General features: G+C 38.1%; 1 long non-coding RNA gene across 1 annotated transcript; it reads right to left on the bottom strand.

Moving 5' to 3' along the window:
- Window positions 1-1946: 1946 nt before the first annotated feature.
- Window positions 1947-15355, bottom strand: LOC146689184 (uncharacterized). Its single transcript, XR_014916097.1, has 4 exons — window positions 14307-15355; window positions 10123-13211; window positions 6438-9217; window positions 1947-2973 (listed from the first exon to the last, which is right to left on the bottom strand). It is a non-coding gene; the product is annotated as an uncharacterized LOC146689184 (long non-coding RNA).
- Between the last annotated feature and the right edge of the window lie 793 nt (window positions 15356-16148).

Here is a 16148-nt window from a genome sequence, read left to right on the forward strand (position 1 = left end):
TTCTTGAGTGAAATGTGAGGTTAAATCTGTCCAACAGCTAAAACTTAGTCAGACTTCAGTTATGCAACAATGAAAATGACCCCAAGCACACCAGTAGGTCAACAACAGACTTTGAAATGCTACGGCATGAAGATGAGAGTTGAATGCCCACAAAGCGCAATGAACGGGGAAAAAATTAACTGACAAAATGTAAAAATTGTGGAGGAATTTTTACTCCACTCTAGTCATACAGAAAATGATTACTTCAAATTATTGCTGATAAAAGCTCTAAAATTATGCAGTCTACCTAATTTTTCTACTCACCGCGTCTGCAGTTTATTTTTTGGGGGGTGAATATATAATTACACAGTGAATGTGTTGTTCATCTGATGTTGCATTTAACTAATTTTAAGAAAACCAGGTAAGAACTACCTGATGTTTTATTCTGTCTTGATATGTAAACCTAAGAACTGACAGAGGGTGTGCTTTATTAATCAGGACTTGTAAACAGGAGTTGACTCAAAGTGCTGTGGTATGTTTGAAATGAAGTGTCTTTGGATCTAGGAAAAAATAGTTTGAAGTATTACAAGACTTTATGTATTATTATTATTATTATTATTATATTACAAAGAATTTCCGAATTTTTCTGTTTCCCAGTAAAGAATTCTCTCATTAATTATGCAACAATATCCAACAGATAAAGTACAGCGAAGTTTTTCAGTCTGAAATAAGACGTGGTGTGTAAACAAACAAACCAAAATCTCAAAATGCACTAATTCATTAAAAACACATTTGTGGTTTGTAATCTACTTGTATGTTTTTTGTCATTGAGAAATGAAAGCATAAGAAACCAGCTTAGCTGAAGTTGTTTCTTGATGACACAGTGAGATGAAGTTCCTCATTCGAGCTCTAAAGACTCCTAACTTATAACAAAACTCAGCTAAACCTTTGAGGGGAAAAAAAAACAATTAAAATAGACAGTAAAAGTAGTGAGCTAGTGCTCCCCATCCAGGTCAGATGTCACAACACTGACACTTCTCACATGTGACCAGTGAACTCTTAAATGTTTTTAAGAGTTAAAGTTGTCAGACGTTGAAATCATAGACAAAACTTAAACTTGTTTCCCACGACAGCTATTTTTTGTGTGTATGTATGAACACAACCAAATGTTTGATTTCTTTTGAGACCACTTAGTAGGTGAAAATCCTCACGGAGGACCAGACTCATGTTGTGTGTTTGTATTAAATGGAAAAGATGGTTGTAGATTGACCCAGTAAATCAACCAGTGAGCATGCAGAAGTAGGGTCTTAACTGTCTTGAATTTACAAGACATTAGAAAAACAAGCTGAATTACATTAAATACATGTTTTAGTATTTAGATCTAAAAATCCAATAATAAGAGGAAGCTCGTTTTAATCCATTTTTTCTGACTGCTTTCAGAAAACTGTTTTCTAACAGTTCCTACTAATGAATTTGTGGTCAGTGTAGATGATATAAAACAAAGATGAACAGAAGACTGCTCTCCACTTCAGCTCTCCAGGTTTTCATTTGTATCTAATTGTCCACTGTCACTCACACTCTGTCTTAAAGGAGACTCTGGAAGTGTAACAGATGCTGGTTTAATAAACAATTCATATGGCAAACTAATATGTTGTTGCACAACTCATTATAAAGCAGAACACTCAGTGTTCTATAACCATGCGTCTTTTGAAACGCCCAGAGACTGATTTTGGTTCAGACTGTTAGGATCACTGCTTCATATAATCTCTAGCTGAGAGGGACTCATGCTGTATGCTGTCATATGGCTTTTTGGGGATTCATACCAAGTTAGTGACCACAGTCACCCTGCACTGGCAAAAAGAAAAGAACTTTCTAGAAAGTTCTGACTTTATACGTGCATGAAATATTTTATTCTTTCCTAGCTGTCTTCACGTGTTGCTCACGTAGTCTACCATGATGGATTTCCATTCTTCAACTAGCACAACACAGAAAAGGATTCGGATTTAACTTTATTGTCATTACACATCATGAGTACAGGGCAACGGAATAACGAAAAAATACGTAGAACATCTTTAGTGCGATGCATCCTAAATCTCACAGCAACAGGCTGAATGAAGTGTGAGCTGCACAAAGTCAGAGCAGAAAAAGAATGCTATAAGAATGATACAAAGTATCAAAAAATTCCTATTATACCTGTAATACCCACGAAATATTACTTGTCCAAATGTAAAGGATAAAAGTTCCTAATGGTATAGAGTAACTGAGTCTAAATGTTAGATTGGCTTTTATCGTTAATTATACTATATTACAACTCTAGCACTCAAAGTCTTAACTACTCTCGGTGGAGCTTGGTAGTTACAAATACAACAATATATTTTTTAAATATAAAATGTTGAATTTTCACAGTGAAAAACTGATGGTGACATGATGGCAGAGCTGGTTGGACTATATCCATTTATCTGTAGAGGGTGTTTCAAGGAGGACCAAGTGCTTTTAAATAAACACATGATGAAAACTGACAAGATTGGATATATCAACATTTTCCCATTAATATATCCTTAATAATGTGTTCAAGGTTGTCCAAAACACTGAAGATCCTCTAAAATTTCCTTTCCCAACTGTTTGTTCTGTCTTTATGCTAGACAGTATACAGTTTTTGTAAAGGATGATTCACTGAATAAAGTGAATCTTCAGCTCTCCTTATACTAGATGTTATCTAACTCTGACCATGAACACCACACCTACTTGCACCAGTCCAACACAATGCATTATTGTAAATTCAAAACAGTATAAAAAGGTAACCAGTTTATCCTGGATGACACTGCCTTTTGATTGGAATAATACAAAGTTAGTTACCTCAGTTTGTTTTGCAGGAGGTTTTACAACATAAACAAAACACAACTTTATCTTTATCTTTACATTTAAGCTCTTTTCTTCCTCTCCTGTCTTTCTTCCATCTTTCTCTGAGTGAAGTTATCTCACAATCTTCTTTCCCTGAGAAATACAGCATTACATTAGCTAGCATGAACAGTATTCAAGTATTCAACAAACTGCACATAAATGAGTGTATTTGCTGTTATTTGATGAGCTGACAAAAAGTGCTGCATTTGAAAAACAAATGTTACTGCTTTTAATGCTTGCTACTCTGTAGTGCTAGGTAGATGCTGAAGTACCGCAACAACAATTTGTGACCATCTGCAGTCGTCTATCCCACTTTAACCCCTGAGCACAGTGCTATAAATGATGCATAAATTGTGTTTTTGCCTCTTTCACTTGTTTGTATGCAATAAGCCCTGGTGACAGATACATGAATAGGATTGCCTTTTCTGTGTAATTATTCCCTCCATTTCAGCTCAAATCGGTTTATTGGTTGACGGTGTGCAGCGACGTAAAATAAAAACTTCCCTCGGATGGATTAAACATAAATTAAGGAGTCAGTTTTTAAATTATAAGGAGTAGAAAGTATATATGTTTGTGTAAAAATGTGGGAAGAAGAAAACGGTCAGAAAATAAATACTCTGATGGAGGCATCGAAGAGCAATTTGGGATTATTGTCTTGCCCAAAGATATTTACATACACTGGAGGAGATGAGGATCAAACCACCAACCTGATGAGGTGACCTGCTCTACCACCTACAGCGACAGCCACCACATTGCCTTTTGTCTTTTCTGTGCAGTTTGTTACAAAACAGCTGCCTGCACAGCTGGGGAAGATGAGAGATTTTTGTGCAAGTGCTCAGTAAATGACTTTTATAAAATGGAAATTTAAAGCTCAAGAGAGTGTTTACATGTAATCCCCTAATCTATGTTACAGCTTTTGAATCATCATTCAAAGTTGGATTGGATCTCATTTAAATATGGAGGGCCACAAGCACTGAAAACTGAATAAATACATCACCAGTTAGTTCATTAATGTGTCATTAATTAATAAACATGGGAAATAATTAATATTTAAGTAATTAAATATCAGTTTATTTCCTTATAATTCATTTATTCATTTCCTATGTTTTTTAACTGACGAACTATTAATTATTTCACAATTTAATTCATTATTTCACTGTTCTTGCGCTGCAGTGATCATGAAGTAATTTTATCTGTCAACCTCTCCCATCAAAGTCAGGTGGTGCTGATGCTGAGTGAGTACAAACCATTGTCTGGTGCAGGGGCATAATTTCCAGGGGGGTTAGGGGGGTTATGACAACCCCCAATAATCAGACCCTACCAATATAACCCCCCTCCCAATAAAATTATGAATTATCTTGCATAAGTAGGCTGCTGATTTTCTTTACTCACCAGCAAAAGAGTTGCAGGTTTAAACGTCTGGGAATTTACCCAGATTTATTTATTTGGACAGAGATATTGACCCCCCCCCCCCCCCCCCCCCCCCCCCAATGTTCAGCACAAAGTTACGCCGATGTGTCCAATTTTTTGTGGGCATTTCTCAATAGGGCTACACACAGACCATATAGACTTGTGTGGATCCAAACTACATGTAAAGTTTTAAAATACTCTGTTTCTGTGTCACCAAATAAACTTTTAGATCATGTTAAATTACAACATAAAAAGCACAACATGTAATAAAGTGTTTTTCATTTTTAAACTCTTTTAATTATATGTGAAAAGTCTGAATCGAGTGATTTGATGGGGAGAAGAACAGGATTTAAAACTGTATAAAAACAATTACGTTTTATTTCCTCAGGATTTCGTCAAAGTGAGCATAAGAGTCGAAGACCCTGAAATATGCACTGGATTTTACAGAGGATTTAGCTTCTCTTTTTCAATCCACTGTAGAGTATAAATTTGATTTAGTATTTTGGGGATTTGCTCTACTCATCGCTCCTATATTGGACTGGAACTTGGAGGAAGTTTGGGAACTTTTTTGGCGTTCTCCATCCTCAAAGGGATTTCATTCTGCGTGGCTAGGGAAAGAATTAATCTGCGGTTCTGCGGTGGGTATATTTAGCAGCAGTTTAGAATTGATCGTTTCAGGGTTTTTTGTGTTTGTTTGGTTTTTTTGGGTTTTTTTTTGTTTGTTTGTTTTTTGTTTTTACAATTTTTCCTTTTCTTTAAAATTAAATAAATTGCCCTTGATAAAATTGGTTACATAAAATATCCTGTAAAATATCCTAGAACTATCCTGCAATTAAAGTTCAGTTTGTCAACATTGCCTTTTTTGTTTTTTGTTTTTTATAGTAAAGGTACAACTTGTGTATGACTTTTTACATCTGATTAAAGTTCTTAAAGATTCCAAAAGGTTGATTCTGTTCATCTGGACGTAGCGTTTTCAGTGGGGAAAATGTTTCGTCACTCATCCTAGGAACTCTTCTGTCTCAGCTGACTGCAGGTTTCCCCAACCTTATAAAGAAGGCCCTGAGTAAATGTGGTTATCCCAGCTGGACATTTGTCAAAGCTGGGAAGGCACCTAAAGAAAGCCCCAGCCAATCCAGGAGAGAAGGACAACTGCTGCAAAAGCGAAAACCCTTAGTGATCCCATATATGTCAGAAGTATTGAAACAGTTGAGATGCATTTTCTCTGTGGTTTTTAAACCCCCCAAAACATGCTGTCCCCTGATACAAACAGAGTAATATAGTGCACGTTGTTGAGTGCCATGATTTATATGTTGGGGAAACCAAACAACCTCTGGCGAAGGAGATGCCACAACACAGAAGAGCTACCTCGTCAGGCCAGGACTCTTCAGTCTATTCACACCAACAGGCCAGTGGACACTCTTTCAATGATGAGGATGTAACATCCTGGACAGGGAGGAACACTGGTCTGAGTGCAGAGTCAAGGAGGCCATTTACGTGAAAAGGGAAAGACCCTCTCTGAATCAATGAGGGGGCCTAAGGGTACATCTGTCACCATCTTATGATGTTGTTATTGCAGGCGTTCCCCAACTCTCTTTGAATAATGCTCATGATGACCACTGATCAATGGTTGTTGATCAATTGCCATGACAATTTGCATAATAATAATGAAGAAACTGACATCACAGCCCGTGTTTGTCAGTGGTGCTAGTTTCAGTTACTGTGCAAAAGTACTTTTCATAAGGTTGGGGAAACCTGCAGTAGCTGAGACTGAAGAAGTGACTTGGATGAGTGACAAAATGTTTCTCTCATTGAAAACACTACGTCCAGACAAACACAATCAACTTTTTGGGATAAATACATTGAATGTGGCTCAAAGTTGTTTCTTACATCTTATGGCAAGGGAGGAAAAGTTATTTGTGTAAATAAACACAGTACATGTAAGTACAATTAGTTCATTACAAGTTTGGGTCTTTAATTATCTAGAAATCCAATCTACATGAGCAAGGAACAAAATGTCCTTTGAATGCTTAAAGCAGTTTTGTTCAGCAAACACTTTCCTCACATAGAGGAGAACATTTTGTTATTTTCAGTGTAATTTCAAACTGCTCATTCAAACTTGTGAACTGTCATGTTGTTTGCCAAATTACCTGACAAAGTGGTGAGAAACCAGCTTTGAGAGAAGCCTGTGGGTAACTTATCTCAGCCACATGAAGGGAGATGAAATATGGAGACTGTTTCAGCAAAAGTATCATGAAGTGCAGATCTGTCTGGAGTTCAGCTGTCAGTTTGTCCATGGGGAGCTCTGCTGAGAGAGGGTTAGGAAAAGGAGACATTAACTTGAAACTTAATATTAAAAAATATTTTCTTAGTATTCATTTATGCACTTCAGTGAAATATGAAGAGAGAAACCTCAACATTATTAATTTACAAAAACAAAGCCACAATCTTAAAAACTGTGAAGTAAATAGGGCAAGGTCGAGGCTTCTATTAGCCATTTGCCGATCTATTGGTATGAGCATTTATAACATGTTGATCTTGCATAATTTTTCCACTAGAGGGCTCTCTGCAACTTTCATGTTGGCAAGAGAGATGTTTGGACATCCACAATAACAACCTTGTAATAATATGATAGTCAAGTTTATTTTTAAATTTCACACTCATATTATTTGCCATAAATACATATAATCCTTTATATAAAATCTGATTTTCAAATCATCAAATATCATTATCGGCTCTTCATTCCTGCCATCACCGAGCTTGCTGACAGGGAATCACGTTTGATGGTTAGGGATCCTTTTCTAAAGCTGACGGGTGATGAGATGATGGTTGCCAACAGCGGCTGCTGTGAACTGAAGTCAAAGTCCAAAACTGGTGGTTAGTATCGTAAAGAACAACAGGTGGACCAAAGACATGTTCAAAGCTCACTGAATGGAAGTGAAGGCTCAGTAATTAAATGATTTGAATTAAAATGAAAATTGCTCGATAATTGAATTATACAGACTCAAAGTAGTGGCATTTATTCATGAGCTGATTATTATTAAACAACAACAATAACAAACATTTAGGAGATTAGAATACAAAAGTTTGTTTGTATAATTTCCTCTACTTGTTACAGCATTAAGAACCTTTAGTTTGTAGTTTATAAGCTGTTCTGTTTGTAAGCAAATGGCTTCCTGTTATACTCTACCTGATTCAGGTGAGCATCTGGAATAGACCAAGTCTGGGGGTCAGCAAACCAAAGGAAAACAAAACCCTCCCCATAAGAAAACCACTACAATATAACCAAGATATAACACATCATAGACATATGAAGATTTGGAACAAGTCCTATAAATAATTCCATAACATATAAACTTCAGTCTCTTCTATATACATTAAAACAGCGGTCCCCAACCTTTTTTGCGCCACGGACCGGTTTATGCCCGACAATATTTTCACGGACCGGCCTTTAAGGTGTCACAGATAAATACAACAAAATAAAACTAGTACCGGTACCGGAAAAAAAGAAGATTTATTCATAACACATGTGAAAGACCCAGGAAAACAGAGTTAACGATAAAAACGATAACAAAATAACGATAAAAAACGATAAAAACTCTGAAAACCATACATTTCACACCCGAGCCTCATCTCTCGACCAAACGACGGTCCGTGGCCCAGCGGTTGGGGACCGCTGCATTAAAACACCTTAACCACACAGTTAGGTTTCAGCCCTCGCTGACTCAGAACAAAGTAAGACAATCAGAGTTCGATTGGTTTTTACTTGTGCAGGGGAAGCCTGGTCAGATTCTCAGAGTTGCAAGCTCTACACCCAAACTCAGACAACTCCAACTCCAGCCTTTTATTGAATGAAAACAGTTACACAACTGCCCATTGTAAACCCCATATGTTGTGTGGTAAAAGCTAAGGCACTGTGTGTGTGTGTGTGTATGTGTGTCTGTATACGTGACTTCCTGGTTACAAACGTTTTAACCGCATCTCTAGTCATAAAAGGGCATCTCCCCTCAACCTCGTATATGGCTTAACCTCTTTAACAGTCCACCATTTACATGGTGAGCCCATACTGTAAAGGGCAGGAAGTGAACATTCCTTACCAAATAAGGAAACCAGAATCTTACATAGATTGTGCCTGCAGTTGAAAACTATAGCTAGTAACATCCCCAACATCCTACATGTGGGGGAGGAACAGAAAAATATCTGAACATACAGTTCAAGACAAGGTCCAAGCACAATAATGACAACTTTTAACAAAATCACTCCAACACACACTCCCCTAGCCTGGCACATTGGTTTGCTCCAGGAGCTCATAAGCAGGTGATTGAGCTGCTTTTACTCTTTATAAAGTGAGTACTGTTAACACTTCTCTTTTTACATATACAACTAATTTAGGTTACAGACAAATGATTAAATGTGAACAGCTCTAACACGGGTTCTTTTCCTGACACAGGTAGGATGGCCAGTCCCCCTGTCTCTTCACCTTTCACGAGTCACTTAAATAACAACCCAAAAAACCTAATAAAGATCACAATCAACCAGTGTGTGTTTTTCTTCATTATGGTTTTTAAATACAAATCAGTCAGTCAATTAATAAAAATACAAGTAAGGGTAATGGAACCCCTGGTCTCCATTACACACATAAATACCATAAAGACACTAAGTCGTAGAGCTCTGAACTCCTTGCTTTTATGATATTTACACTTCTTCTTGGCCTTCTCCTTCACTCTGAGTCACTCCAGGATAAACGCATCAGCTCAGACATTCAATAATTAAAATATGTGTAGGTGACCGTTTGGCAGAAGACGATGTCGAGGCGGTACTGCAGTGACACGTCCGTGGCTATTGTCGGGGAGGTGTCCTGCATCAGCAGGAAGTCCATAGACTTCTTGGCTTTGTTGCTCATCATGGCTCTGTAGTCCGTGGGCGTGGCCTGCAAAAAGTGTAAATAAACCATCAGAGACCAAACACAATTATGCCTTCCAACCACTAGTTTAGACAACATCTTGCAAAGAGTGTGTATTTCAGAGTGCAGTTGTTTTTAAATTTGACAGAAACAGAAAAAAAGATGGAACAGAAGGACAACAGGGAAAGCAGAAGCACCGACACACTGAAATCTTTTAGGGTCAAGCTCCAGAACTAGCCACAAATCCTGCTGGAAAGAACCTAAAAATACTTAAAAATACTTGCAGAGATCTAATGGAGCCGTTAACTCAAAAGCCTGGTGTCAGGCATGTTCTTTAATAAATAAGAAACGAGCTGATATGTTACAGACCCCAGTCTTTACGTAAAGAAAACGCTGACATTTAGAGCGGTCTCGCAGCAGATTTTAAAACAGTGACACTGATTTGTGGGGTTTTTGTGCACAGATTTGAACCTTTTTGTTTTATCCATGTCCTTGAACACAGCTTGTGACTTGGGCGCTTTCATATGTACCGATTCATTTAGGTTTGTGCACTGAGGCCAGATTTAGGTATTAAAAACGAGTCAGTCATAACACTTCTTACATTAGTTAAAAAGCTGAGCTTACACTAAACCAACATTTAAATTTCCCCTTGTGGGACTAATAAAGGTATATCATATCATATCATTACTACAGTATTGCTGCAACATTGTAAAGACAAAGATGACACACGGACCAGACATAAAACACTGAACACTTTTTAAAGAAGAGTCATTTAAGAATTCAACTGCTTGAACTATGTTATTTTAAAATTGACAGTAGAGCAGAAGTCACTGCATCATTTCATCATCAACACGAACCTGAAAAAAGCTGTCTGATATATAGATAAAATAATAACAAACAAACAAACATACAGATATCACTAAACAAAACACCTTATCTTGGTTTTCTAGGTGTTGCTGATGGTGACATAGGAAACTTCAGGATCCACCTAAACAATGAAGAGAAAAACATGCTGACTCCTCAGTAATATCCATCCACTTATCCTTTTCAGTGTCGCGGGGGGTGCTGGAGCCTATCCCAGCTGTCATAAGGCGAGAGGCGGGGTACACCCTGGACAGGTCGCCAGTCTGTCGCAGGGCCAACACACAGAGACAGACAACCATTCACGCTCACATTCACTCCTGCATTCACACCTATGGGCAATTTAGATTTTTCAATTCACCTATACCTTTAGACGTGCTTGTATGAATGGGTGAATGAGGCATGTTGTTTACAGTGCTTTGACTACTCTGGGAGAGTAGAAAATTGCTATATAAGAATCAGTCCATTTACCAATAAAAAAAACACTGCAAAACACACAAAACAAAATAGAAATAAGAAAAATGGTAACAGACATAGGAAAAAAAACGTAAATAGGAAAAACGAAAACAGAAATAGGAAAAAACAGATTTCCAAAAGCAAAGGGGAGTGTTTCTGGGGAGACAATAACCCGACGGACCAGTTGCAGGAACCCAAAACATGCTAGGTGTGTTTTATCATGACTCATATAATACTGATGATGAATTTTTAGGCTAATAGTTAGGCTAACACATATACCACTCATCTTTTCTTTCCTCACAAAACCGATAAATCCTCCACTTCTTTTAAGTGTCTCCCAGCGCAATTCTTAGCATATTTTGGTTCCTGCAACTGGTCCGTCAGGTTATTGTCTCCCCAGAAACACTTTGTGCTTTTGCAAATCTTTTTTTTTCCTATTTCCGCTGTCGTTTTTCCTCTTTTCGTTGTGTTTTGTGTGCTTTTGCAGCATTTTTCTTATTGCTGGTGTTGTCTTAAGTTGCAGTGGCCTCTCAGGGCCACCGTACAACACATGTTCTCCCCGTGTTTGCGTGGGTTCTCTCCGGGTACTCCGGCTTCCTCCCACCGTCCAAAGACATGCAGCTTGTGGGGATAGGTTAATTGGATAATCTAGATTGCCACTAGGTGTGAGTGTGAATGGTTGTCTGTGTCTCAATGTGTTAGCCCTGCGACAGACTGGCGACCTGTCCAGGGTGTACCCTGCCTCTCGCCCTATGACAGCTGGGATAGGCTCCAGCACCCCCCGCGACCCTGAAAAGGATAAGCGGAAGTGAATGGATGGATGGATGTTTCAAAACTCACAGGATTTTCACTCTTCTGCATTTTGTTTCCTGGAAAGACAAAAACAGTCAACTCTAACATTCATAGAACAACTTACAAATGTTGTATCTGTAAATGTTCTCACCTTTCATTCTTTTCCTTATGATGAGACACACAGCTCTTATCAGCAGTGCGACCAAACCAATAGCTCCATCGATGTACCACGAAACTAAAACTTTGATGGGGTTTTTTTTATCTTCACTAAACACTTTTTTGCTTTGTGTTTATTATTGTGCTACTGCAAGTATTTCATATATTAGTCAGTTGATTGTTACTGTAGGGCAGCTCTAGGACAATCCCTGATGTGATGTAGCTTGCTTTTATCCAGCAGATACGACATCTCATGAGGAGGTTCGAACCCTGTACCCTGACCTTCCCACTGACGCACAAAGTCTGCACATCCAGAAGCAGGCCCTTCTACGTGAACAACAGCACAACAGTTTCTATTTCTTTTAATATTAGAAGTCAGTTATTCATTAATGAATACAAATGGTGACTGAAGTTATTTAGACAGGACATTAAACAATAAACTTCCAATAAATTATGAACAATGTGTGACTGAATGTGTTCAGTGAAAGACTTTGAAAATATCGCAGCATAAAACCAGTGTAAAAGTATTCAGACTACTTTTGGGGGTATTTATTTGATGATGCAACCAGAAAATGTGCAGGTTGTGAGTTTAACATTTTCAACACTGGAGAAGAAGTACATGTACACAGACTAGCTAATGACAAACATTTTTTTTAAATTAACCTTTATTTAAACAGGTTGTTCATTTTTCTGAGCTTATCTGGTGTCTAGTTTTGGTGGCAGTAGCATAAGCAGAGAAGACCCAGACCTTACTCTCCCGAGCCAGCTCCTCCATTATTTGGGGGACACTGAGGCATTCTCTGCTGAGTGCTGTGATCTCCCCAACATGTCCTGGGTGTGTCCTGTCTGTCCTGGTGGGACATGCCTGGAACATCTCACCCAGGAGGCGCTCAAGAGGCACCCTTGTCAGATGCCTGAACCTCCTCAACTGGCTCGTTTAGATGTAGAGGAGTAGCAGTTAACTCATGCAAACCACATTTCTCCACGCCAGTCCTAATCAGCTTACTCAGTATCACTAGATCCAATGCTGCTCCTCCAGCAGAGCACACAAAAGTAGGAGAGACCGGAGATGCCATGGCTTAGTTAGGAGACTGTTTGCTTCAAGGCCACTAGAAGGTGCTGCCATAAAACTACAATAAATGAATTGACCTTTTGACCTGCTCACACTCTTTTATGCAAAACCCTGCTGATGTTACGCACACACACACACATAAAGAGATTCTAGGTCTGACCAACCGTCTCCGCCGTGGGCAAAAAGATGACAGTCAATAAAATTCTAAAATTTTATTTATAAACACAATGAATAATAGTTAAAAGTCCAGTGTCCCATTTAGGTACAAAGTAAAAACACACAGTCCAAGGCCAGAGCCAGCTATGCCACAAAGCCAGTTGCACTCCACACGTTGTTCACTTCAACAGGGGTAGCAATTGTCCTCTGAGACCCACCACCCTGTAAGTAGAAAGCCAGTGATCACTCCATCCTCTGCAACTCAGCTACTTTCAGGCTACAGCATATAATAGGCCCTAGCCTGCACAGAGCGACAAAATAAGACAATTCACTATATAATTCACAGCCCATCCATCCCAAACATATCAGATCATTAGCGGTTTTGTCACATTACATACCTGCACTGAGAGACAAAATAAGACTAATGACGCTAAATTTAATTACGGGTCATGGACAGCCTTCATAAATGCTCATATTACTCACCCACACTGAATTCCAGCACAGGTTCATCTGGGTCCTGACTATTTCCTGCAAAATAACACAAACGTCATCAGAACATTAAGTCAGAGAAACAACATTTGGAGCTTTTGTACATGATAAATTATACTGCAGTAGTAAAACAAAGTCAAGCAGCAGTACATTTATTAAAATCACCTTCAGCTGTAATATTTAAACTGATTTAGTGTCAATTTAGATTATGTTTAGATTAAAATGAAACTAGTACCCTTGTAATGTCTTTTTAAATTAGAGGTAAATATTTGTATATTTTTTTACATAATATAATTATATTTACTGGATTTTCTCTCTATTGTAGTTTAGTATTATAGTTATTACTTGTTTTTTATTGACTTGTCTTGTTTTTACAATGATTTGCTTTGACTGCAGCCTTTAAAGAAAAGACTATCTGTTCAGTAACTATCCATCAGACTGGGTCCATGTTACCAGCCAAATGGGTAATAATTAAAGTAAGTTTTGAATTACGTATATTTGGGTGTTTAGGTGACACTTTTGCAAAAAAAAAAATATATAATTAGGTTTAAAAGAACTAAACATGTATGTATTTAAAAACAATAAGTGTGTTAGAATTACTACAGCAACAGGTTGTAGCTCACTGTACTGTTTTTGAGCACAACTTTGGCGCTTTTGCCTCATTTTTAAATCAGTGATCCCAGTAGCACAGTCTAAGCAGAGACCTCAGTGCTTGGCAAACAATCAATAGAATCAATATAATTATTAAAAAGAAACAAAATAAATGCCAACCATATAAAAAACATAAACTTAAAGAAAAAACTAAACTTGATTTTATGTCTTTAGGCTATTGTTAACAGCAAGCATGAGGTTAGTGCATATGTATTATTATTGGAAAGATTACTGCAAAGAAAAAAAAAGTTGAACCAGGAGGGGGCGATATTGCTCTTCTTACAATGAGTTACATGCAGGCTATTACTTACCGTGTCACTCACATTTATTTCACAAATTAGCTGAACCCACTTAATTCGATTTAATTGTATTTATGCAGAGCTGAATCACAACAACATTCTCCTCGAGGTGGTATAGATTGTAAGGTAGAAAGTCTACAATTAAAAAGAAAAAACCTCAATACAGTGGGAAGGAACAACTCACTTTTAACAGGAAGCACCCTCTGGCAGAACCACGGTCAGGGAGCAAACTATCAAACTACGAGGTCTTTAAAATAAGATGATTATTCAAGACCTCATGTGTGATGGGAAGGATTCTGAATTTGATGCTGGACCCACAAATCATAAAAGAGAAACACTAACTCACACACACCAGAAAGTGCCAAGAATTATAATTATATGTAATTTAGTTTTGCGTTCCTTTATAATGCTTTCAACTATACAAATAAGACACTTGGGGGCGCCTGAGCCTTGTAGACACAACAAATATTGAACAAACCTCATGCGCCCTGTTGTTGACAAAACGATAAAAATGAATGTGTCTTATTTAGGTCATTTCTGTAGTTACAGAAAATCATTTGAATTCATTTTTCCTTAAATTATTTTAACCCTTATTTGATGCTATTGAAATTGGTCTGTTGCCTCAGGGCAACAACGGCAATAAGGGTTCCACAGTGTCACAGTTTTCTGCATATAGTCGATTAATAAATGTTGAGAAAACAACTAATCGATTCAATTTTTTTATTTGAACAAGTATCAAATTGATTTTCACAGAAGCGTTCAATGGAACAAATACATAAATGGTAAGCTGACTGCTTTTTATATAGGGTTTTTGTATTTTGCTCGTGCATTAAAAAGCGCTTTATACAACATGCCTCATTCACCTATTCACCCAAACATTATTACAAGCACCTTTTCTACAATTAAGCTAAACATGCATAAAATGTTAGCAGTGGAGATTTGGCACCTGAAAGGACCCCCTTTGATCCACTCCTAGTTTGAGTCTATTTACATTTAAATACTGATACTTCAATTTTGCCTTGGTTTGAGCTCCATAAAGCAGGCAAACCAGAATTAATCACAGAAGGCAAAAACACTGAAACTACGTTTTAAGCTGCGAGCCAAACAAACCAAAGGTAACCGTGTTTTGAAAAGAGCTATGAAGAGAAACAGACAGACTACTGTAATTTCTCAATAAAATGTCGCTTATTATCGCTCACTCTCAAGAACAAAAACGTGAGTAATTTTCCAGTAGCTCACCATATTTGGGATCTTCTAACATCCACACTTCATGTTTAAACGGTGGTGCGGAGGCGGTGTACCGTCGCAGGCCGGATGTAGCATTCAGCGCGGTGTGCCTTTTTTTCAGTTGCTAAGCAACAGATTTGTCCCGCCCCTTTCGTTATGACGAGCCGGGCCAGTCCTTTGACTGGTGACGTTACAATGAAACCGACCTTATATATAGACCTGGCTGTTCAGTTGAAACGCATTCACACAGCGGGACAGCAGCGCTTTAAACGTTCAAACACGGAGTTTAACACAAAACAACATTTTAGACATAAAAAACAAAAAAGTGAAATGGCAAGCTCAAACTGTAACACAATGACAAATGATGAAACAGTTCAGACCAATCGGGATAATTCTACAGTACATGCTTTGGTATCCCTCTTGGATAACTTGTTAAGTAGTTTTTCGAAAAAGCAGTTGGACGCGCTTACCTCAGGCTATCCGGATTGCTTCACCGCTAAGCGGCTTGCAGGTTTTTTAAAGGACGTAATGGACCTGTGTGCACAGTCACTAGCAGTATCACCACTGAGGTCTTCCCAGAACTCCCCTGTACATGAAAACTGTTCTGTCCACACCACCACTGGCAAAACGGTTTTGTCACCTGTGAAATTTTTGGACGATTCTGCTGAGCAGGAGTTTGATACAGCACAGAATATAGATGCTAACAGCCAAGAAACAGCTAACACAGAAGAACGCTGTCAAAATGCTGACCAACACAGTGCTGCAAAAGCAGAAAACAATCCAATTCCAGATCCCCAGC

The sequence above is a fragment of the Copadichromis virginalis genome, linkage group LG17 (genome assembly GCF_057382275.1).
Source record: "Copadichromis virginalis isolate Kocher_CV1m ecotype Utaka linkage group LG17, C_Virginalis_male_GT1.1, whole genome shotgun sequence".
Lineage (NCBI taxonomy): Eukaryota > Metazoa > Chordata > Actinopteri > Cichliformes > Cichlidae > Copadichromis > Copadichromis virginalis.